This window comes from Spermophilus citellus (assembly GCF_964194105.1).
Source record: "Spermophilus citellus genome assembly, chromosome: 13".
NCBI classification, from domain to species: domain Eukaryota; kingdom Metazoa; phylum Chordata; class Mammalia; order Rodentia; family Sciuridae; genus Spermophilus; species Spermophilus citellus.
In genome coordinates this window covers 98455600-98478978 of record NC_138193.1, presented here as the reverse complement: position 1 = coordinate 98478978, position 23379 = coordinate 98455600, and the positions used below count along the sequence as shown (strand labels likewise).

Here is a 23379-nt window from a genome sequence, read left to right as displayed (position 1 = left end):
TTCAAAAAAAAATATTTTTTTAAAAAATCATCGAGGTCATTCCATATTTGCACTGAAGATGGAGTGACTCAAGGCCCTTGGTGATCCCCCCTCCACTGACCTCACCAAGCCTTATCTCTCACTTCTGCCCTCCCGCCCCCTCTGGTCCTGCATTCTGGCCACACCCAGTCTGACACAGGTGAGTCCAGCTGGAGCAGGCGTGTGGCCCTAGGGTACTGTGCAAGGCAGACCATGGCTTGGAAAGAACACAGACCTTCAAAACAGGCACCTGGGGTTTACATCCTTGGCATTCTGTGGCTTCATTTTCCTTATCTGTAAAATGGGGACAGCAACAATACTATCTCACGGGAGTTAAATATGAATTAAGGAAATTCCAGGGAGTGGGAATCTAGCGCAGTATTGGGCAAACAGTAAGAGCTCAATAAACTCTGGTGATGGTGGCAACAGGATATGAAATACAAGTTTTGATGTGGACACATATCTTAGAAAACAGAAGGCATAAGCATTTGAGCAATGACAACTCTGGTTTCTTCCCAGGGTGTCGGACACCTCCTGCATTGTGGCCCTGCCAGCATCAGCTCTGGCCTTTTAGAGTGCATGGCTGGTCCTTCCTTCTAGTCCCCACCACCCTGCCCACACCCCTCTCTCCACCACCTTGCAGAGCTTGGGTTCTCTTTTATTTAGTCATTCAACGAATATTCATACTTTGTTGATTTAGAAAGTCCCCTCTGGTTTGGATTGCGATTCTGTGACCCTGTTGATGATGAAGGATACACCCAGACCTGGGCAGTGGCTGTGCATGTGCCTCATGCTGGGCCCACACGTGTAGGGCTGCGCTGTGGTGCCAGCAGACCCATGGGGCTGCTTCCTAGTGCCAGGACTTGCTGTCTGAGCTCCACCTTTAAAATGCTCCTAAGTAGGTTGAGTCCTGATTACCTTCAGGGAAGCGTGTCCTCCACCCTCCTCCAGCCTCCTCCAGACTCCTCCAGCCTCCTCCAGCCCTCTGCTGCTGCCCTGGTGCCAGGCCAGGGCAAAGGAACCAGAGCCTCGCTCAGCGGGAGCTCACTTGCTCCAGCCTCTGCCTCCAGTGCCTCCTCCTCCAGGAGCTTGCCGGTCAGAGCAGGCCACAAAACAAGGAAGAAAAATCTTTTTAGACTGGAAAAATAGGGCTGCCGCTGTTTTATGGTGGGGTGGTTTATGGTTTTCAAACATTTTAATTAGTTTCATTTTTTAATACAAATGCACCCTGATGTTTTGTGCAGGAAGGGCACCGTTCTTAAAAGCTCAGAAATAAAGTAGGAAAATGACAGATGGCCTATTAAAGCGTCACGTTCAGATGTGTTATTATTATTATTGTTATTTAACATTTCTAAGCTCCAGCACTTTGCCAGGAGTGGGGTGGTGGTGAGAGGGCCCAAGGTCCCTATAGCTCAGGGAGGTGGCATGAAGGGGAAGAGGGGGTGCTTTGAGGATTGGCCCGCAGTTTCCTGCCTCATGGGGGAATCAGGATGCCAGTCACTTGGTCTGTAGACTGAAGGCACAATGGATGGTCTAGGCTCAGTGCTCCAACCCCGCCCTTGACTGGCCCAGGAACTTGGGAGGTTTCCCAGCTCCCCCATGCCACCCAGGTAGGAATTCAAGCTATGTTTTAGAATAGGCCACTTCCACAGGAATCACTCTTCTTTGAAACATTCTGTTTTAGTTGAATTTTTCACTGCTGGGACCAAAAGACCCAAGAACACTTTTAGAGGAGGAAAAGTTTACTTGGGGCTCACAGTTCCAGAGCTCTTGGTCCTCCGATGACAATTGTTTTGCTTTATGTCTGAGGTGAGCAGAACATCAGCAGAAGGTGCAGAATAGTCACCAGGAAGCAGAGAGAGACTAGCTTAACTCACCAGGGACAAAATGTATACCCCCAAAGGCACAGCCCAGTGACCCACCTCCTCCAGCCACACCCCACCTGCCTACAGTCTCACCCTGTTAATCCCTGTCATCGGATCAGTGCACCGATTAGGGTAAAGCTCTCATAACCCAATCATTTCACCTCTAAACCGTCTTGCATTGTCTACACACATGAGCTTTTGGGGGACACTTCACATCGAAACCATTGCACATTCCAGTCAATGAGAAGGCAGGGTTTTACTCTGGGGGTACTCTCCATGTGGTAGGATAATAGTAACCCGCCCCCCCCCACATACACACAAACCCCACCCTGGCCATATACATCCACCTGGGATCTCTAAATATGACCTTGTTTGGAAATAGGGTCTTGACAGATACAATTAAGAGAACGCTGGAGATGAAATTGTCCTGAGTTGGGGTGGGGCCTAGGGCGGGGTGACGGTCTTTATTAGAGAAAGGTGAGAGAGTTTCATAGACACACAGAGAAGAGTACACGTGAAGACTCAGGGACTGGGTGGTGCCATAAGCCAAGGAGACAGTGGCACCAGAAGCTGCCAGAGGCAGGGGAGGATTGTTACGTAGGGACTTTGGAGAAACGCCACCTGGACAACACCTTGGTTTTGTACCTCTGGTCACGGGGGCACACCTGTCCCCTCAGAACATGAAGGGGCATCATCTCCATGCTTGGCGACCACAGAGACCATCCGCACGCCCTCATTTAAAGGGAGCCCACTGTGGGCCTCTTGTTTTGCTGGAGGAAGAAGATGAGGAGGGATGTTCTCTACTGGTTTTTCCCCTCAAAGAAGGCCCTTGAGGGAACTCCAAGAACCAGGAAGGAAATTTCTTTTTTTTTTTTTAATTGATTTTATATTTTTAAATACCTGACAGCAGAATGCATTACAATTCTTATTACACATACAGAGCACAATTTTTCATATCTTTATATATAAAGTATGTTCATGCCAATTCATGTCTTTATACATGTACTTTTTCTGCATTACAGTTCTTATTTCTCATATATACCACAACTTTTCATATCTCAGGAAATTCCTTAAATCAAAACACCACACAGGCCCAACAAAAGCTCCCCGCAGAGGCCCCGCCCCTCTTCTCACCGTCGTTCATTCAGAAGAAAATTCTCCCAGCTGCCATCTGTGCTCTTCTCCGTCTCATTGGAGCTGAAAGAGGGAAGATGGTCTATGGACTCGGTCACTCTTCCTCCTCCAGGACTGTGCTTGGCGGGCTCCTTTGCAGCAGGTCATTTCAGAGTTACCAGAACAACTCCTGTGGTCCAGGGCCGGGCCTCCTCTGCGGACAGAAGGCCTCAGCACACCCACACACCCGCCAACAGGAAACTGTACCCAAATGTCAGCAGGGCCTGGGAGCCTATTTCTGAAGCCCCGGCATCCCAGGCCGACTCAGTCGGCCTTCCAGGTCTGCGCTGTTTTTCCCCAGCGCTCCCTGGAGGCTGGGCATGAAATTAGCCTGCAGCCCACTTGTTTACCCAGCTGCTGCTGCTGCAGCCCAGCCCCATTCTGGGGCAGGCCTCAGCACTGCTCAAAGGATATTTACTCTTTGAGCACTCAAGGACTGGAAGCAATGCTGTGTACCCTTCCCCTGGAGAAAGACACCCCCTCCCAGGTTTGCCCTCTGGGGTTTAGAATGTAGGAACACAGATGTAGGACAGCTACGCTTGGAAAGCATTGGCCCTGCCCAAGATCATGCTGGTCATTTACATCCTGGAAATGATTTAACCACTTGGATTTCATTTCTTTGGAGGAATATGTGAACAGTTTGGGCCCCATGTGGCCTTTGGCTACGTTGTCACCCTAAACTGGCCATGCTAGAGGGCGTCCTCAGGTTTACTCTGAGCATAGAGGCAGGGTGGCAGGGATCACTTAGGAGGGCAAAGTCAGAAGGCAGCAGCTTTGGTCTGAAGTTACACTCAGCCTGGGAAACAAGGAGATTAAGCAGCAGACGTCGTCTGTGGTACCACGCCCCATCAAGGAAGCCGCCTTGAGGGGGGGTCACATGCCCAGAGGACGCTGAGCAGGCCCTCCGCGGAGACCAAAGGGAGGAAAGAAGGACTGGGCTGGATCCTTCTAACGGGCAAGGGGCTACTTGGGGAGGCGACCTGTGGAGGTCAGGGCGGTTCTCCCGAGCGTTCTGCAACATGGCAGCTGAAATCGGTATAAGAAAGGAGAGAGATGACAGGAGGTGGAATCCGTTACTGAAAGATTCTTGGAGTCTGGCGGTGATAGCTGCAGCTCACTGCTAACCGGGAGATTTATGTGACAAGATTATCGATGGTATTAAGCACATTTAGAAGAGAGGATTATACCTACTTCTGGGTCACTTCTGTGCCACCAAGCCCCGGTCTGGCCAGCATGTTAACAGATGGACGGCCGGCTGCACGGCTGTGCAGAGGTGAAGCTAAACATTAGCACAGTCCCAGGAAGGGGGAGCCTCAGATGAGGAGTTCAAGCCTGGGTGGCTAAGTTCAAATCCAAAGGAGGGATCGGGCTTTGGGTCTCTGCCCGATCCTAGGAAAGCTCTTTCTATTTCCACCTCCTCCCTTTCTGCTTTCCAGTCTCCCCACCCCCGCCCCTACCCCTGCCAGCCTCCCCAGATTTTTGGCTTGGTGAACTCCTTCACCAAGAAGAGGGACCCATATGTAACTGGAGGCAAGAGGAAGGTTTCGGGAGGCTTCGAGGGGTGACAGGAAGGAGACGATGCCAAGCCCACCAGCCACCCTGTCAGAAATGAACTTCAAAGCAATAGCAAGACGGGGTGGCATTTTAGTGGCTCTGCCACAGGAAAGAGTTTAATATTAGACCAGGCAAAGCCCGGGGGAACAGGCTGTTGCGAGCCATTCCTGGTGACCTTTGGAGGGGACAGCTGGAATGTGGCCTGATGGACTTTGTCTCCAACTGAAGTTCATTGGGGAGCCAGGACCATGCAGAATCCAAGTGGGTGGCCAGCCTCCAGGAAGGCTTACCTTTAGGGGACCCCCACCGAGGGCTCAGGAAATGTTGTAGAACCCTTGATGTTGAGGAAACTGTCACTAAAAAAAAAAGCCGAGAACTAAAAAATAAATATTAAAAAAAAAAAGAAATATATACCACATTTAAAAAAAAAAAAAGAATTGTGGTAGACGGTACTTTACATAAAATGCACTGTTTTAAACGTACAGTTTAGTGCATTTTAGAACATTCATGAGATTGTGCGACCGTCACCACTACCCAGTTCCAGAACATTTCGTCACCCCCAAAGGAAATTCTGTACCCATTAAGCAGTCACTCCCTATCCTCCAAGTCCTTAAAAGCATGGCTTTTTAAAAGGATAAGTGGATGTCCACTTTGCCAATGTGGTGGGAGAGAAAAGCATCCTGTGCTTGGGATATCTGTCCCCTCGATGTCCCGCAGCCTTTGCCCAAGGGGTGGTCCTCTCTCTCAGCACACAGGACGCTGGGCTTCGTTGTCTGAGCCTCTCTGTGGACCCAGCACTGCCAGCGTCTCTATGACCCCAGCGCCTACAACAGCAGCGGGCACCCAGCAAGCCTCAGCCACAGCTGTCCCGCAGAAGGGTACAAAAGCCACTGAATCAGTAACAGCTCTGCTGCTTCCTGTTGTTTTGGGGGGTAGCTCCGTCCTCACACTGCCGTACTTCTGATCCCTGCACAGAAAGAAGCAAAACCCAGAGCAGGAAGAAAAGGCCTTTCGAGTTCCTCCTTTTAATTAGACGCCCGGTTAAATTGCAGCAATTTTTGCACCGTGCCTTCCTCTCGGCACGTCGAGGAGCTCCGAGGACACTGCTCTCCGAGGACACCAGGAGTTCATTTTATTCTTTTCCTCCTTATTTTTCTTTTGAAGGCCAATTTACTATTTTTTTAGACCTTCTTTTGCTTTCTGCCCATGCCATTTGTAGAGATTTGTGTGCGTAACAATGCTGCGTTCGCAAAGCCGGTTAGCAGGGCGGAGTGGGTTCCCCCACCCCACCCCCTGGGCCCCCCACTAATCACTTTTGATGGAGGAAGACTTGGAGAATCAATGATTCTGCCTTAGAGTCTGAACAGATTCGCGTTCTCGCGCCCTCTTACATGGAGACAGAAGCCACCGGGGAACGCAGCCCCGGCCCCCCCTGCAGCCTCCCCGCCCCGCCTCCTGCTCCCTGGCGGGACCTGGAAAGATCAAAGGGACAGATGACAGTGCTTGGCGCCCATTTGTCACTCCATTGGAGGGAACCATTGCAGTGTTAACAGTCAGGCCTGGTCCCATGTTTCATGAATATTTTAGAATGTTTGCTGGCAGAATTCTAACTGTGCTGTGTCCTCTACGGTGTACGTGCCACCCATGTTCCAGGGTTTAATCCGAGCTCTGGGGGAGGGAAGAGCCACTTCTCCATTAGATTCCTTTATTATCCTAAAACACGCCGGCTAAGCTGCTCCGTGTTCGGGGTCTAAAGTCAGCCGAGTCCTTATCCCTGCTCCTGCCGGAATCCTGATGCATGTGCAGGGAAAGTGGTTTTGTTTCCAGTGACTGACAATTTGGGGGCTCCAGAAGGAACAGCCTGCGTTACATGTCTTTATTGGATTTCTCTGTGGGAGGTTGTCTAAAATGGGCTCCCACCCACCCTCTGTCCTCCGCGTCCCCTGGTGGCCCAGCCATCCCACCAATGCCACAGTGACCATTGCAGTTCCGGAAGGCCTGGTCCCTGCTGTGCACTTTGGGCTTGCCCATGCACCTCTAGAATGTTCTGAGGATTCCCTTATGTGCCCCGTGGGCGGTGGCAGGATCTGCTCCCTGTGGCCCGCCACCGCTCACCTGGGAAAGGTGAATACCAAGTGGACTTCCGGAAGGAGGCAGAATTGGTAAGAGGCTGAATGAGGCCCTGACTTCTCCTTTGCCCAGTGGGAAAGGACCACCCCCCCAACTTGGGAGCTGGCAACAGACACCTCCTCATCCCCCTCAGTTCCCACGGTGCCTCCCACCTCCTTGGGCCTGCCCTGGCCTCCCCGTGGGACCTGGGCCTTGGAGGCACACACTGCAGATACAGAGGAGCCTTTTCCTTTCTGTGTGGTTTTTTCCCTTCACACCAAGACAGTCGTTCTTCTGGGCTGTCCTGGCCTCTGCCCCAGGGGCCCACATCCAGAGTCTTCTTAGCCTGTGGTCAGGGAACTCCTGCTTCCTAAGCCCCTAAGGTGCTTGCCTCACAAGCAGGTTCCCAGACATGGCCTCTCCCACCAGCGCTTATTGATTCCCAGTCTCCAGGGCTCAGCCTGGATTTGCATTTTTAACTAGCTCCCCAAGGAACTTTTCCTGCACTGAGGCTTAAGGCTGAGCTTGTTCCAGGCTGGACTGCCAGGTGGACTGGAGACCAGAGAAGAAGCAAAGAAAACTTGTGCTGGCCAGGAGCCCGCACCAGTCCCTGGGTGGGGATGCCCCTCCCCGGGAACACGGGTCAGGCCTGGTGATCGAGAGGGCTGTGCCTGGAGGTCCACATTCTCAGCCACTGGCCCTCCTGGCCTCGCCCCGACTGTCCCACTTACACATCATCCTGCAGCCCCGGGTTTTCCCCGAGGCCCAGGAAGCATCCTATTCCCTCCTTCTCTCCTGCCACCTGCCGGCTCTGATGTGTTGACGGTGCTCAGTGAAGGTCTGCTGGTCTCATATAATCAAATTGCCGGGTGGAGGCCTGGAAGGCCCCGTGACCTTGGTGCCCTGGGCGTGGGCCTGGCCAGCCGGAGTGGAGGAGGGCCTGGCCTGCTGTCTGCAGACCTCCCCTGGTGAAGGAAATATTGATTCTGCTGTTTGTTTTGCAAGGAAGCTGTCCCCACAGGGACAGCCAGATCTAGTGCAAGTGACATGGAAACTCGGGAAGAGGCAGCGCTTGCAGCCGCTCTATTAATAGAGCAGCCCGAAAGGTCCAGGTGGAGGAGCCGGCCTGCGCAGCCGCTGGAGCTGGGGCCTTGGGGTCCAGGGTTACTCTGGAACCCCACACACCTGCCCACCAGCTCTGCCCTGCTGCATACTGCCATGGAGATCGGAAATGTGGTGGTATCATTGGCAGGAACCTTTTCAGTGGAGCAGCCCTGGCCCCAGGACCCCAGGAAAGAACTCCTGTCATAGCACAAGGGTCAGCAGACAGAAGGCACATTTGGGACCTGCAGGGAAGGAGTCTTTTCCTCTTTGCCTCGGAGGAAACTTTGAATGAGCCAAGATGGGCCAAGCCAAGCAACCTTCTAGATGTTACATAGTCTAGAAGCCAAATCCAGCTCCCCAGTTACCCAGAATAATTTTCTGAGGGCCCTTCCCAAATTTAAGACTCAACAGCTCTTAAGGGAGTGATGGTGTCTATAAAGGAAGGAGAAGTGAAGTTGCCACATTCAGCTATCTAAGCTGTGCACTGAACAACAATCAACATCCTGGTTCCTGCCATTTGATGACAGCCTACAAAGTCATGCAGCTGGCAACCAGGGAAAGCCCAGCTAGCCCTTCTAAAGAGAGTCTGCCTGTTGAAACCCCTCCTTTACAAACAAACCAGAAACCCGAAGGGGGCAGGAGCATGTCCAAGCCATAGCATCTAGGACAGGGCTAACTGCACGACTGGCCCAGCTCCTTTCTACTCCTTGTGGCCCTTTCTCTTCTATCCTCTATATTTTCCTTGCCCTGGGACCAGCAAGGGGTGTAGCCTCGAAGAAAGCCCACATTCTGCAGTTTCTGCCTCTTCTCAAGCAGCATTCTGAACCGACCTGTCTGGTTGGGCTGGCCCTTGTCCATGCTGTTTCTTCAGGCTGTGGCCCATGTGTTTTGTCCATTTCATGCCCCACCTCCAGCTCTCCCCAGATTGTTTCCTGCAGGCTTGGGTTTGACTTTGGGGTTTTTTTTGTTGTTTCGAGGAGTTTTTTTGCATCTGCCTTCGCCAAAGTCCGTGGGTTGCTATTCAAGACCTTAAAACTCAGAGACTCTTTGGTGCCATAAATTCCATCCACACTCCAGGCGGGCTGCCCAGACTGTGCATCCCTCTCCAGATCTATGCGAGAGCCCTGGGTGGCCAACTGTGTCTGAGATCCCCACCCACGGGGAGGCTGTAGCCCCTGGATTTCAGGGGCCATGTCTGAAGTTGTCAAAGGCCCCAGATAACCTTTCTAGGACCCAGTGATTTTGATGGCCCGGGCCTGCCAGGTAGAAAGATATGCCCTGAGTTAGCAGCAAACTGAATTGTCCTTATTCTCCAGAGACGGAGGTGAGGCCACTCATTTATTCATTCATTCACTATATATTTATTTAGAACCTACTGTGTGCTAGATACTAAAGGAGAGAGGGAATAAAAACAAATCTCTCTGACTTTATGGAGCCTACTATGCTAATGGGTGGAGACAGATAAGAAACAAGTAAAGGTCAGATGGGGAAAGGGGCCTGAGAGATAAAGGAGAGAGTGGAAGGTGGGTGTGTTGGGATTTCAAGCCACATGCTTAGGTGATGTTTGAGCAAAGACTTGAAGAGGTGATAGGGAGCTGCATGGATATCTGGATGTCTTAGTCTATTCCTGCTGCTGTAACAAAATGCCTTAGGCTGGGGTCACTTATAAATGGCATAAACTTACTGCTCACAGTTCTGGAGCCTGGGAAGTCCCAGATCAGGGCCTGGTGGATTCAGTGTCTGGTGAGGGCTACTCTCTGCTTCCAGCATGCCCCCTTCTCACTCTGTCCTCACATGGCAGAGGCCAGAAGCGCCAAACAGGGTCCTTCAGGGCTCTTTTATAAAGGCCCTGATCACACTGAGGGCCTCTTCCCTGTGACCTGACCACCTCAAGCCCCACCCCTCGCAATCCCATCACCTTGGTTAGGTTTCAACATGGGAGTTGGAGGGCACGCTCCCATCATACCACTGTCCAGAGCATCACAGGATGTCCCAGGCTTTCCGTGTAGACTGAAAGGGGCGAGGACTGAGCCAGGACTCCGTTCACAGCCCTCACATCCTGTCCCTCTCTGGACTCCCGACCCTTACAACAGCCACTTCCTGCACCAAGCTCCGTCTGCTATGGGCACCTGACTCCCTTCACCTCTCACATGGCCTGTCACTCCTCAGTCTTCCTGGGTGTGCTATCTCAGAACCCACGTCCCAAATCAGTGTCATTCCTGTACACCCCCCCCACACACACAGCCGATGACTAACCCAAGTCCATCCGATCTACTCGCTCATTCCTCCAGGCTCACACTGGCCTGCTGGTCTGGGAACTCTGATCTTGACCTGAAAGTCTTTGTTAGGAAGGTTTTCACCATTCAGCTCTGGAGGGTTTGGTTGGGTTGGAGTAGTGGAGACTGAACCCAGGGCCTCAAGATCACGCCCTGCTGCTGAACTATACCCTGAGCCCAGTTTTGTAGGTGAAGACTGTTTTCTGGACCACTCGGCTGGTCTTCTCGGGGCTCTGCTGACCTCCACCCTAGCGCTGGGAGACTTTGTCTCTGTGTCTGCCATGAGCTCACGTAGAAATGAGCAAGCTGGAGAAGGAAGGACACTCAGCACCTCGTAGAACTGGAGTGTACTAGAGCTTTCTGGCAGGAGGGGTGCTGCGCACGCTCCTGGAGTCCAGGGCTGGAGATGGTCAAACACAAGCTAGTTACAAGACCGGTATCTGAGGAGGGACAGCTGTCCTAGGTTAGAGGAACATGCTCTCATCAGGGTGACTCTCTTGGGGGCTACTGACTATTCAGTGGTGTCTGGTGTCAGATTCAAAGTGAGGAGTCCTTCCAATCGCTAGGGACATGGGTGGGTTTCTCCACTCTTTTCTACCTGGGAGAGCCAAGGGTCATGTCCCGAGAGTGAACATGAAGTGGGTTCAGTAGGTGCCCAGGCCTTTCACTCTCCCTAAGATACAGGAGATCCAGGGTCCCCTTGGATAGCAGATTGTAGGAGACCATTTTTCTCATGGTGGCACCTCCCAGCCCTGCTTTGGGCCCGTGGTGAAGGGCAGAGGTGATAGAAGGACATCAGATTCCTCAGGGGATATGGGGTCAGGACCACAATGAGCCAGGAAACCTGTCCCCATCTACTCCTTTGGCACTTAAAACCCAGACTCTGAAACAGTGTCACACCCAGGCAATGTCCCCCATAGGCGTAGATATCTCAGTCTGTGCTGCTCAGAAGCACTGAATTCCAAGAGAGGAAACTCATTTTAAACATAAGGGACAAAGAGAATCAGGGCACACTGTGGCCCGGAGTGTTAACAGGTGCCCGTTGCCCACAAGCTCTCCTTAGGGCCCCCTCCCCACTGAGAGGTGCCAGGAGCGGGGTTCTGACCCTTTCCTGCCTCTTCTTCACTGTGAGCCCTGGTGCCTCAGTTTCCCACCTGCCCAGCCACCACACAAGCTAGTTACAGGACTGGAATGGGAGCGGGGTGCGCAGTCCTAGGTGGGAGGGAAAAAGTGGAAGGTCAGCTGATGAGTGTATCAGGCAGAGCAGTGGACGGCACCTGGTTTTCCTGCAGGATACATGGCCCTGTCGTCTACCTAACTGGCCTTGTTCAGGGAACCCAGGGGAGCCACAGGCTTCAGGGAACACGTAGTGATTTCTTGGTAAAGCTGGGCGCTCAGCTGTCCAGGGGTGGAGGTGTCCCCATCTGGAACTGATTGGCATTTTCCTGAAGTCAAGGCCATCTGCAGATTTCCTGCCGGGCTCCTCTGGGCCCTGGACCGGCTCCCACCTGGACCTAAGACCAGGGACATTTCGTTCCCCCTGGATGGCTCCCACTGCAGACACTCAAGAGCCCCCCCCCCCCCCCCCCCCCCCGCCAAGGCCAAGGCCAGCCGACGCCGGCTTCCCATCCTCTTTCTGTAAACATGTTAGAAACTGCCTTCCCGGGTTTCCGTTCTCCGCCTCTCCTGCCATTTTCTGGCCTCCCCTGATTCAGCCTCCAGGATTGACGTTCTTCTCCGGTCTCCATGAGGAATTGGTGAGAGAGAAAAGGCAGGAAATTAACGTCCCAGCCTCAAGGCTCCACACAGCATTAGACGGAATTAAAGTAGAATAATGAGTCGATCCACATACAATTCTGTTGTTCTTTGATTTTCCTTTCAAAATTCATGTAGTGAACGCTCCCGCCATTCCACACCGTCTTGGGCCGGGAGACGCGCTAGCGTCCTGAATGCATTTACATACCAAATGGGTTTTAATTTCATATTTTTGCTTAAGGTCAGGACATTTATTTATTATCATTATTTATTACTGAAGCGCGAGTGGTTTTAATTATTTTAGTGTTCCTCCTACAAAGCAGGATAGCTGCTAGCTACGGAACATTTTCTGTTTCCGCTCACATAAATAATATAGTTTTTAATTTCATGAAGATTTAGTATTCATCTGCTTTGTAAATTAAAGTCATCGTTTACCACAACAGAGATGGAGCATTCGGAATGTCCTGGTGGACTTTCCCCATCAGCTTTTTCTCATGATCACTTTTTCCTAAGTTTAGTTTCCTGACAAGATGCGCCAGGCCTGGAAAGGGGTCAGGTACCTGCTCTACCCAGGGCTGGTGCCAGAGGCTGCAGGGGTGTGACCGACTGTGGAACAGACAGAAGCCACAAGGAGGAGCAGGCAGGAGGGCAGTGACCACCAACCACTGTGGTGTGACCGTGGACATGCAAATGGAGGAGGGGTACCCTGATCTCTTGGAGGGACAGAGTCCTCATAAGAAGCAACGTCCCCCAGTACAGCCAGATGACTTGTCCAGATATGTTGGAGTCATTCAGCCTGGAATTGCATGGAATCCCCCACCACCAGAGCCTCTCCCATCCACTCCTACTTTTCCTTCTGACCTCCTTGCTCCCAGGGAGGCTGACCAGTCAGTAAATGGGGAGCTCCTGGGGGTAGGGAGCATGCCCCACCGGTACACCATGGCTGCCTGTCTGGAAACCCCTCTCCCTGCCTCACTGCGGCCCTCCCCTGGCCATCCCTGGGCTGGCTTCATCCTCAGAAGCAGCAACCAGATGTTTTCACACTTCCATTGTTTGTCACGAGGACACCGTTTCATGGCACCAAGTCCACATTCGCTGCCAACGTAGCCTCTGGAATGTACAGGCTGTTTGGGGTTGCCATGGAGAAGCTGGGCCTGTTCGTAGTTTGAACTGTGCTGCATATGCTAGAACACCCCTGCCCACCAGCCAGGCAGCAGCCTGGGACAGGGCAGGGCAGCCGCCTCACACACGGGTGCCCTTCCTGAGCCACAGGCACCCTCGACTGGGACCCAGCTGAGCAGCTGCATCCCATCCCTAGGGCTATTAGCAGATTAAAAACATTAGATTTAAATGACACCAGCTTCATTCTGTGCAGGTTCTGCTCCAGACTCCAGCTACCAATCAGCCCTTAGGAGACTCGGTCTCCAAGCAGAGGTCTTGTGTCCTGGTGACTATGACCCAAGGGAGAGCAAGGAGCCTGTGTCATAATGGCACTCGTGTTGGAGCAGAGCTGCTGAAGCTGCTGGCAGACACACGGGTCTATCAGGGGCCGTGGCACACTGTCCTTAGCACACTGTGGCTTAAGTTTAAACAGAAAATAGACCTCATGTTGAGTCATCCTTCTCCATAACAGAAGAAGAGATTGTGTTAGCAGGAACACGGCTCTTTTGGGAAGTACACCCCCATTGTGGGAATGTGCCTCTTTAGCACGTCTCTGATCCCCGGCATCTCCCTCTAAATGAGGGAGGCAGAGAGACTGATGCGGGGACAAAGCCGTCTCTTGCACACAAAGGCAATTTTTTTTTCTTTGTCTCGGAACCAGTCTCCCGGAGGAGGACACAAATAAATAGGAGATTCCTGGTACGAACTTTACCCATTTTTCAGATTTTCTTCCTTCTTACTCCTGGCACTACTATGAGAGCTACTTCTGGATTGTACCAGCCAGATAGGTGCCTGGGGATACAGGGAATCTCAGCGCCGTCTTTAGAATCAAAGAGAGATAATGGCGAAGTCTCTTCCCACTGAAACAGGAAGTAAAACACCCTTTAGAGTTACATTGCTCTCTGCTTTGTACAGGGGCCTGCTTTTAGGAGATGGGCTGACCCTAAAATCCAGACCCACATAAAATAAAAAGTCTCCAGGGGAAGCTTCCTGTACCAAGGTGCAATTTGGCATCTGTTTACCATTTTCCCTGCAGCACAGATGAGGAGGTTGAGGTCACGTAGCTGGGGAGAGGCAGCAACTCCTGCTGCCCTCCCTGATGAAAGTATCATTTCTTCTGTTCAACCCAGCACATGCCCCCAAGGACCCTGTGATCTGGCCACAGACAGAACTAGGCAAAGGAAAGGTCAGGGAACAAGATAAGGCCATCTGTGATTACACTTCCTGTTCCAGCAAACATGGTGGCCATCCTAAAGGAGGCTGGGAGGACAGAGACTGGCACGGACAGAGGGAGTGAGGGGCAGTAGGATGGCTTAAAGACCAGCATGCAGGATCAGAAGGTGCCCAGCCAAGAGTGGGGAGGGCAGAGCTGCATAAGGGAATGGGAGGAAAGGGCAGGGGCTCAAATACCTGGGGGACATTACAAGGGGGAGTCCACAGGTTTGGGACTCCTCCAGATGCCATTGTAAACTTGCTGTGCATCCATGCATCCATCTTTAAAATGAACATCCAGCCCTAACATGCTGACCATGCTGGTCAGGAAGTGGGGAGCCCTCGTAGGCTCTTCTATAAAGCAAGTGCATCTTCCTACCCCATTCCCCCAGCCTTCTGTAGGGCCCTGGGCCTGTTCCCCTCTCTGGGATGGCTCCTCCTCTAGGTGCAGGGGTGGGCATGAGCAGTCTCTGGACCTGGTACTAGAAATAAGTCTCCTTTCCCATCCTGGGAGCACTTGGTTCTGCAGGACTCAGAGGCATCAGAAAGACAGCAAGAGATGAGGCTGGGCCCCTCTGCAGTTCGAGGTTTGGAAATGGAATCGCAAGCAGCAACAGTCACCAGACTGAGCCATGAGAGATTGGTAATAAGAGCAGCAGTAAAGATGGTTGGCATTTATTGAATCTTTACTACCTGCCAGGCATGAGTGAGTGCCTTGCACACATTTTGTATCAAATCCTGTAGTGCAAGTATTATTATCCCAATTTTATGATGAAAAAAAAAATGAAGGGTAGGGATATTCATTTACCAAGACCACTTGCAAAGTGAGTGACCTTACAAGATTTTGTAGGCAGGACTATTGTATTCCAACACAAATTGTAGCAGTTTAACATCCTCGTGTTTGCCTCAAACAAAAGAGAAAATTCAGTTGGCATTCATTGTCCATGTGTGCATGCACGTACACTCACACATGCTGTGCACAAGCATGCACACCTCTCCTCCCTGTGCCCACTTTCCCTGATGCACAGAGCTCCCTGCAACCAGAGATGGCTACCTAGGAGCCATCTCTACACAGTCACAGAAAAAGCCAATTGCCCCTCTCCAAGGACAGAGCAAAAATTGCAAGCACAGCAGGGTCTACCATTGAGCCAACTTGCAGTCAGTCCATGCAGAGCCAAGGCGGCCAAGGCCAAGGCTCACTGGGTTGTGCTTGCAGCTAGGGTTTTCCATCATAGTGGGCTTCCCTCCCTCCAAAATTGGAATGGGGGACTGGATGGCTCAAAATGACCAATATTGCGACTAGGATTGAGGGTATAGAAGTGGAGTGCCTATGTCTGCCGTATCATGGGAGTGGGGGCAGAGAACATGGACACGGGGAAGCCAGACCTGGCATGGAGCTTGCTTGGAGGTGGGTCACAGGAAACCCCTGGTTTCCTGTTCCAGGCATTCTTTCCTATTTAAGGAGTGCTGTTACTGAAGCAGCCACATTGGTGCAGGCAGAAGCAGAGAAGCAGGCAATGTTGGTTTCCAACTTCAGAGAACAGTGAGTTTAAAAGTGCATCCTGCCCAATCTTCAGAAGCTTCTGGCAAGGATGCTGGGCTGGCTTCACGCATGACCCACATGTGACACGCCTTTGCCTAAGTCTCTAGGCATGCCTTGGTCCCCATTTCCTCTTCTATTAAGTAGAGAAAATAAAATAATCCTCACAGGGGGTTGTAGAAAATGCCCACTCTTTTCTCAAATGAGGGAACTAGTCTTTTCTCATCAGTGATAACAAGAAAAAAGTCATGGAAGGAAATGTATATTTCCTTAGCTGCCTTTTCAGTTATCATTGACTCCCAAAGTCAATGATATATTTAAATCATATTGATTTTATCTTTAAATATTTCAAGATAAAATCTATATAATTTAAATATATCACATTTTTAACATTAAAATATGAATGTTTATATCTTACATACAAATATGAATATTTAATAAATTATTATTAACCCATATTATAAATATGTAGTCTTAAGTACTTTTATGTACAGGGGCTCAGTCACAGAACGCATGTGTTTTGGAGAAATCAGAACAAGAGAAATTACAAATGAGGGTACAGTACTCACTCTTAATAGCACACATGAAAAAGCTGGGCGTGGTGGCATGTAGTCCCAGCTACTTCAAGCCCACTTGAGCCCAGGAATTCAAGGCCAGCTGGTTAACATAGAAAAACCCCATCTAAACAACAGCAAAAATAGCATACATGATTTTTTTCTCTCTCACATTTCTGCTCTGTGGTTAGGGAGTGTGGGTGTTACTGTCTGTGATTTTAAAACAGGGGATATTCAAGCCCTGCCTCTTTGCTGGGCACCTGGGTTCCATGTCCCTTCTCCGTGCTCCTTCCAAGTTACCGTCGCATAGAACATCTCCAGGTCCCCTGAAGCTGCCCAGGTTCTTCATCCCATGGCCTCCCAGGGTGTCCCAAAGACACTACCCTCCCCTGCATTTTGTAGCGTGTGTACATGCATGTCAATCAAGGGACTGCACCACATTTACCAAAAGGTTTCTTTTCATTTTAAGCAGGGTTGGGGTAGGACCAAGAGGGAATTTGTCCTCACACATTAGCTGGAACACAGCCCAAGCTGGAGGTCGGTGACATCGAAATAATTGGAGGTAAGAGCTGTGAGGCCATTAAGATAAATTTTTGACATAAAAATGTAGGCTGGTTCATAAAAGGTTGCAGTGACAATAGGTTATAGTGACAACTTTTCAACAACTGTATAAGCTTCCAGATGGAGACGGTTCAGCATAATGAATCATGGGCAGTCAGGATAACACCATGTTCTTTTGTAGGCACAGATCTAAGGGGAAAGACTGGCCTGTGCTAAATAACATTATTGGAGAAAGAGCAAAAGGATTTGAGACTTAGGGACTCAGGCTCTGAGGCTGAGACCTGGGTCTTCCAACCTGGGTGCAGGGTGCTGGTGGCTCTACTCTGGTCTAAGAAGCATCTTCATTGCTGGATTCCAAGCTGACCTCCTGGCAGGACTCCCAGGCCTTCCCGAGAAGGGGGGCTTGTTCCTCTGCCAACTCAGCTGTTGGTGCAGTTCTGCCCTTTTGGTTAAATGGCCCCCAGATGAGAAATGTGAGACCTTGTTAAGTAAGATATTCTCCTGAAACTGCACTAAACACTTTACATCTCTTATTTAAACCTCACAGCAACTCTGTGGAGCAGATATTTTTTCCCATTTTACAGATAAGAAAACTGAGGTCTAGAGAAGTTAACTCTATAGCTAGCACATGTTCAAACAGTTTGGAGTTCAGATTGGGATCTCTGTGACCCCCAAGTAAGGGCTCCTAACCACTCACTGAGCCATACTGACCATGAACACACCCACACTCAACATAAAAAGTAATTATGGAAAAGGGAGATGGGGGTGTGAACACCTTCCAAAGCCTTGAGGGGCTCAGCAAGTGAGGATGCAAGATTTGTTCAACTGCTAACATTCACTTTAAATGGGCTTTGGTTGGGAGTAAAGCATCCTTGATAGTAAAATATCTACATTCAGTGACTGCACTCTGGGCGTGGGAATTGATATGAATTATTTGCTAATGGCAGTTAGAAGAGATGAAGTCATTTACAGGGCTGTAAAGGAGCAAATCCCACCCGGTAGCGGGAGATGTATGCCAGCCTCCCCTCTTCAGTGGTCTGTCATGCAAAAGCATGCAGGTTTGGGGTCTTACAAAACCATAGTTGTGATTGTGAGTGACCCCTTTAGGTCCCTGCCTAAGATGACAGCAGACCCTTCAGGGACCACCTTGGGCCCCAGGGGGAGAATCAGGACCCAGCCAGACTCGCTGCACAGCTATATTCCCCACAAGCTGGGATTTCCTTACAGCTTCTGCGGTTCTGGAACAAGAAATGGTTCCTTTAGGTGAGACCACTAGAGAGAGGGTGGGAGGGATACTCTTGGCTCTGTGCCAGTAAAGAGCATGCGTGCACCTCCCCCACCAGGTAGTGCAGCTGGGTGGTTAGGTTCTTAGGCTAGCCCACCACGATGGCTGACTTGGTGTAGCCCAGTGAGACCCAGGGTTTTCCAACCCCTACCCTAGCAAGTTATTTTTTGATGTCCTTCTCATGGGGCATGCCCACATGCACGCTGAGCCTTCCAAGGTCCTGGGAACAACATAGGCTCAGTTAATAGCTGCTGTTTCCATGTGGAGAAGCAAATGGCCCAGGACTGAGGCGGGGTAGAAGGAGCAGAGTGTGGTAGCCGTGGCAGTCACAGCCACGAAGAAACTCACTCACCCAGGGACTGGGGCAACAGCAAGGGTCCCCAGCTGTGTCCCTGGTCCTCCTGTGTCTTGCTAAGCAGAATGATCGCTGCTCTAGGGCCCCCAGAGGCTTGCCAGGCTGTGCCCAATTTCCCCAGAATTGAAAACAACCAGAGCTCAGGGACTTTTTATACTAACAAATCAGGGGGCACTGCAGAGCGGCCAGCCAGTGGGACTTGACATGGTCCCTGTGTCTCCTGAGTCATGCCCCCTCCCCCCACACCCAGCCCCAGGCTCCGCAAGGCAGGAGTGTGTGATCTTTCTCCTTGGGCTTTTCTTAGTAACAGCGCTGGCCGCTGCTGATCACAGAGCCTCCTGAAGACATTCTGTCCTGGCTGACCCCAAAGGCTGCCCCTGAGTCAGCGAGTCCACTCCCACCCAGCAAGCTCTTCCTCCTCCTGCCCTGGATCCTGCGGAGGTCAGGGGGTACCTTTAGGGAGCCACAAGAGGGGTCAGGAAGGCCATGACTTAAAAGCAAATAAAAGTCCCTTCCAGCCAAGGGACAGCTCCAGGATGTTGTCCTAAGTGAAAATGTTTATTCAGACGCTGGGTCCTTCTGTCTCAAGGATCTAGTTCCTGGGTTGAGGAAGGGAAGAGTATGAGACTGGTCTCAGGTACTGCCCAGGCTCAGCTGGAGGTCGGGGCTGAGGGTACCAGTTGGCTCAGAGAGACCCGGAAGCTGGAGGGATCTGCCCAGCCTGGGTCAGCTTCCACCTGCCCCCAATTCCGCAGCCTCTGGAGCCGTCTGATTTCTTAGGAAAGATATTGCAGCTCCGGCCCTGAAAAATCACTGAGGAGGAGCCAGCAGTCCCTGTGTCTGGCCATATGGTGGGCAGTCAGGAGTGAGGTCCCAGGCAAGACTGGACTTCTCAACTGGGTGACTCCCCTCCCCCAGGGCTTCAGTAAGAGCTTGAGGGAGCAGACCCCAGGTCTAGATAAAGCAAAAGGCTCAGGACCTTGGAGCCATGGGACACCCCCAGGCTGTGGGAGATGCTAGGGCTGCTGGGGCCTCAACCTGTAAACCCTGATCGTCCCCTTGAGTTTGGCCAGAGCCTCTCCTCCAACCAGCAATCAGGGAGTTTCCTGGGTCAGATGCTGAAGACCAGGATGGAAGGGGGTCTGGACCCCAACTGCATGACAGGCCCATTGGCCCTGAAGGTCAGCCTGACCCTGGGCAGCTGAATTCTCAGGACCTCTGGCTCATCTTGATTCTGCGTCTCAGGATGAACACCTTGGATCCCAGAACTGAAGGACCTTTGGGGGTCTCACACCCAGGCACTTGCATGGCAGGTGGGGTCTGAGACCCAGGCCTTTTCAATGACTCTGGGACATTTGGAACAAGAATTCTGAGAACTGAACTTCTGAAAGAGGGAGGTGGAGGAGGCGCAGCCAGGAAGACTATCCTTTCTGTGGTTCTGGCACAAGAAAAGCCATAGCACACCGAGTCCCCACCCTACTGCCTCCCTTTCCCAGGCCAGTCTCACTTTGTGCCTATCCTGGGGAGCAGCCACCTGGCCAGGAGCCTGAGGACTCAATGTCAGAGGCCCTAGTGCAGCTTCACACACAGTCCACTGAGAAAGAACTCCTGCAAGCAACTCCTCACAGAGCTTAGTCCAGGAGCCATTCTATGGGGTCCCCATGGTCACCCAACATTGTCACTGTCCTTTCTCCTCCTGGGAAACCATGCCCAGAGGAGGTGCCCAGAGGATTTGTGGCGAGATGGTCACAACACAATGAAGTCAGTTCCATGAGGTCAGGCCTGAGTGCCTGGTGGACAGCCCTCGTGTGGGCCTGATCCTCAGTACCCAGGGGCTAGAACAGCCCCAGAGGAGCCCCTGATGCTGTCCAGCATGAAGTATCTACAGAAAAGACCACTGGACAATTGGAAGCTAATTCCTCTTCTCCAAAACTGAGGCAGGTGTTGCCGCTAACAGTGCTTGCTGATAAGTGGTCCCATTGGGACACAAGTGTCACCGAAGGAAAGAATTGACACAATAAAAGTGGCAGATTTCCTGGGAGACGATGTCCCTTCCAGGTAGTAGCAGGAACCCTGGAGGTGGACACTGGGAGCTTTTCCCTTCTGAACATGCCCTGAGATCTCAGGCCCCTGGAGTCCTGGGTGCCCATCTAAAATGGGAAGACTAAGTCACCGTAGGTCATTTTAGGGCAATTGGCAAGAATGAGAAGAGAAAGGAGGGCATTAATCGATGTACACTTTCCACGCTGCCCCTCTGAAGATTGAGGGGACCCCTTCCTAGAACGCTGCCTCCCCCTTCTCTGCCTGGCTGCCTCCTCTCTGCTCCCTGGCTGGCTCCTGGCCTGAGGACCCATCCTGACTGGTGCCCTCTGCCTTCACCTTGGGCTGCAGCCAAGGCCTGGTAAGCAGAATTCATCTCTGCAGAACTGGCACCTCTGATGCAGACACAGGAAGAGCCTCCCTGATGGTCAGCTCACCTCACCCAGCCCCACCTGCTTGAAGGAGGCCTAGCCCAGCCTGACCTGCCCCCAATACCATCACCTATGGTCTTACTAGACCCTGCAGTAAGTCCTCAAGCACTGAGAGGACAGCATGGCCCTGTCCCTTGTTGGGTGACTTCTGCCCCATGTTTGAATCACTGCTGGAGAGGCCTCAAGGGGTCCAGACACGGCCTCCACGGCAGAGGGTCCCTGGCTCCCTGGGGATTGCTGTGTGGTGAGGGACAGGAGGGAGGGAGGAATCCCTTGCCCTTTGGTTACCTTAACCAAAACCAAGATTGGGTCACGTTTTCCGAACATGTAAATCCTTACTGACGAAACTGTCCGTGAAAATTGACACGGATCCCAGCCTCTGGGCCTGAAAGAAAGAGGATTATCATAAAAGCAGGAAAGTTATCCAAACCTTTCGTCGTCTCAGGTACTTTGGCATTGCAAAGACTTTCCAAATCTTCAAGAAAATATTCTGTAAAGGACAAGTTAGAAAATATGGGAGTGAGGGGTCAACCTGTGATAGCGTGTGATGTATGTGTGTGTGTGTGTGTGTGTGTGTGTGTGTGAGAGAGAGAGAGAGAGAAGGAAACAGTGAGCAATTGATTCCAGAACATTCCTTAGAGGCCCGTAAAGGTGGTGGAAGCAGAATCTACTTCCTCTGCATTACAGCCTTGCACACAGTAGGTGTAGGTGCTGAGGAAGGCTAGAAAGCCTGTTCCCTGGCTTTGTGGAGGTGCAGGGGTCTCTGAGGTCTTTGGTTGGGGTCTCCTCATGTGATTTCCTGTGGTCCCCTCTGATTGCCCTTCCGTTAGCCAACTTTAATTCCCTATAGCCAGAGGATCTAAGGCATGGTGTGGGGCGCTGCCCAAAAGCATCTAAGGGATATGCCCAAAATTCTGTGTTCGTCGTGACCAATTTAACAATTAAAGCTTCACTTTATGAAATTCCTTTTCTTATAAAATGCAATTAGCAGTTTTAACCTCCTGAGGGAACAATCATTTGCTGCTTAATGTGAGTCGGTTTTAGCACAGTTTTTCTCCTAAAGCTAGACTGAAATAAGAGCAGAGGGGAAGAGGAGAGTCACTCGATGAGGGGCTGTGTGGCCACAGAGTGGGCACTTGTGGGCATGTAAGGGAGGGGAGGAGGGAACACAAAACCCACTGAGCTGATGCCACATGGCAGACTCTGTGCCAGTATCTTAGAGGCCCAAGAAGTAGTTAGGGCTTGTCTTAGTCCCTACCGACTGCTGTGACAAAACACCATGAACTGGGGGCTTTTATTTATTTTTTATTGGTTGTTCAAAACCTTACAAAGTTCTTGACATATATTTCATACATTAGCTTCAAGTGGGTTATGAACTCCCATTTTTACCCCAAATACAGATTGCAGAATCACATCGGTTACACATCCACATTTTTACATAATGCCATACTAGTAACTGTTGTATTCTGCTACCTTTCCTATCCTCTACTATCCCCCCTCCCCTCCCCTCCCCTCTTCTCTCTCTACCCCATCTACTGTAATTCATTTCTCTCCTTGTTTATTTTCCCATTCCCCTCACAACCTCTTATATGTAATTTTGTATAACAATGAGGGTCTCCCTCCATTTCCATGCAATTCCCCTTTTCTCTCCCTTTCCCTCCCACCTCATGTCTCTGTTTAATGTTAATCTTTTCTTCCTGCTCTTCCTCCCTGCTCTATTCTTAGTTGCTCTCATTATATCAAAGAATACAAGTGCTGGAGAGGATGTGGGGAAAAGGGTACTCTTGTACATTGCTGGTGGGACTGCAAATTGGTTCGGCCAATTTGGAAAGCAGTATGGAGATTCCTGGGAAAGCTGGGAATGGAACCACCATTTGACCCAGCTATTGCCCTTCTCGGACTATTCCCTGAAGACCTTAAAAGAGTGTACTACAGGGATACTGCCACTTCGATGTTCACAGCAGCACAATTCACAATAGCTAGACTGTGGAACCAACCCAGATGCCCTTCAATGGATGAATGGATTAAAAAATGTGGCATCTATACACCATGGAGTATTACGCAGCACTAAAAAATGACAAAATCATGGAATTCGCAGGGAAATGGATGGCACTAGAGCAGATTATGCTTAATGAAGCTAGCCAATCCCTAAAAAACAAATACCAAATGTATTCTTTGATATAATGATGAACTGGGGGCTTTTAAACAACAGAAATTTATCACAATTCTGGGTGCCGGGAAGTGAGGACCCATCTCCTACTTCATGGACAGCCCCGTCTCACTATGCCCTCACTTGGTAAAGGGGTCAATTCTGGTCTCTTCAGCACCTTGTGAAGGGGCTTTGTCCTAATCTTTTCATGAGGTCTCCACCCTCATGAGCGAGTCA

At 51.0% G+C, this 23379-nt stretch overlaps 1 protein-coding gene and 1 long non-coding RNA gene across 6 annotated transcripts in view; one reads left to right on the top strand and one right to left on the bottom strand.

The window, feature by feature from the left end:
• The window catches only part of KLHL29 (kelch like family member 29), a 284456-nt gene that overhangs the window by 171738 nt on the left and 89339 nt on the right, over nucleotides 1–23379 (top strand). The gene's annotated exons all lie outside the window — the stretch shown is intronic.
• Nucleotides 4700–18635, bottom strand: LOC308632452. 2 transcript variants are annotated; one of them, XR_014018538.1, is made up of 4 exons: nucleotides 18520–18635; nucleotides 16337–16448; nucleotides 13728–13875; nucleotides 4700–4966 (listed from the first exon to the last, which is right to left on the bottom strand). It is a non-coding gene; the product is annotated as an uncharacterized lncRNA (long non-coding RNA). The 2 variants fall into 2 exon arrangements; XR_014018539.1 differs by lacking the exon at nucleotides 13728–13875.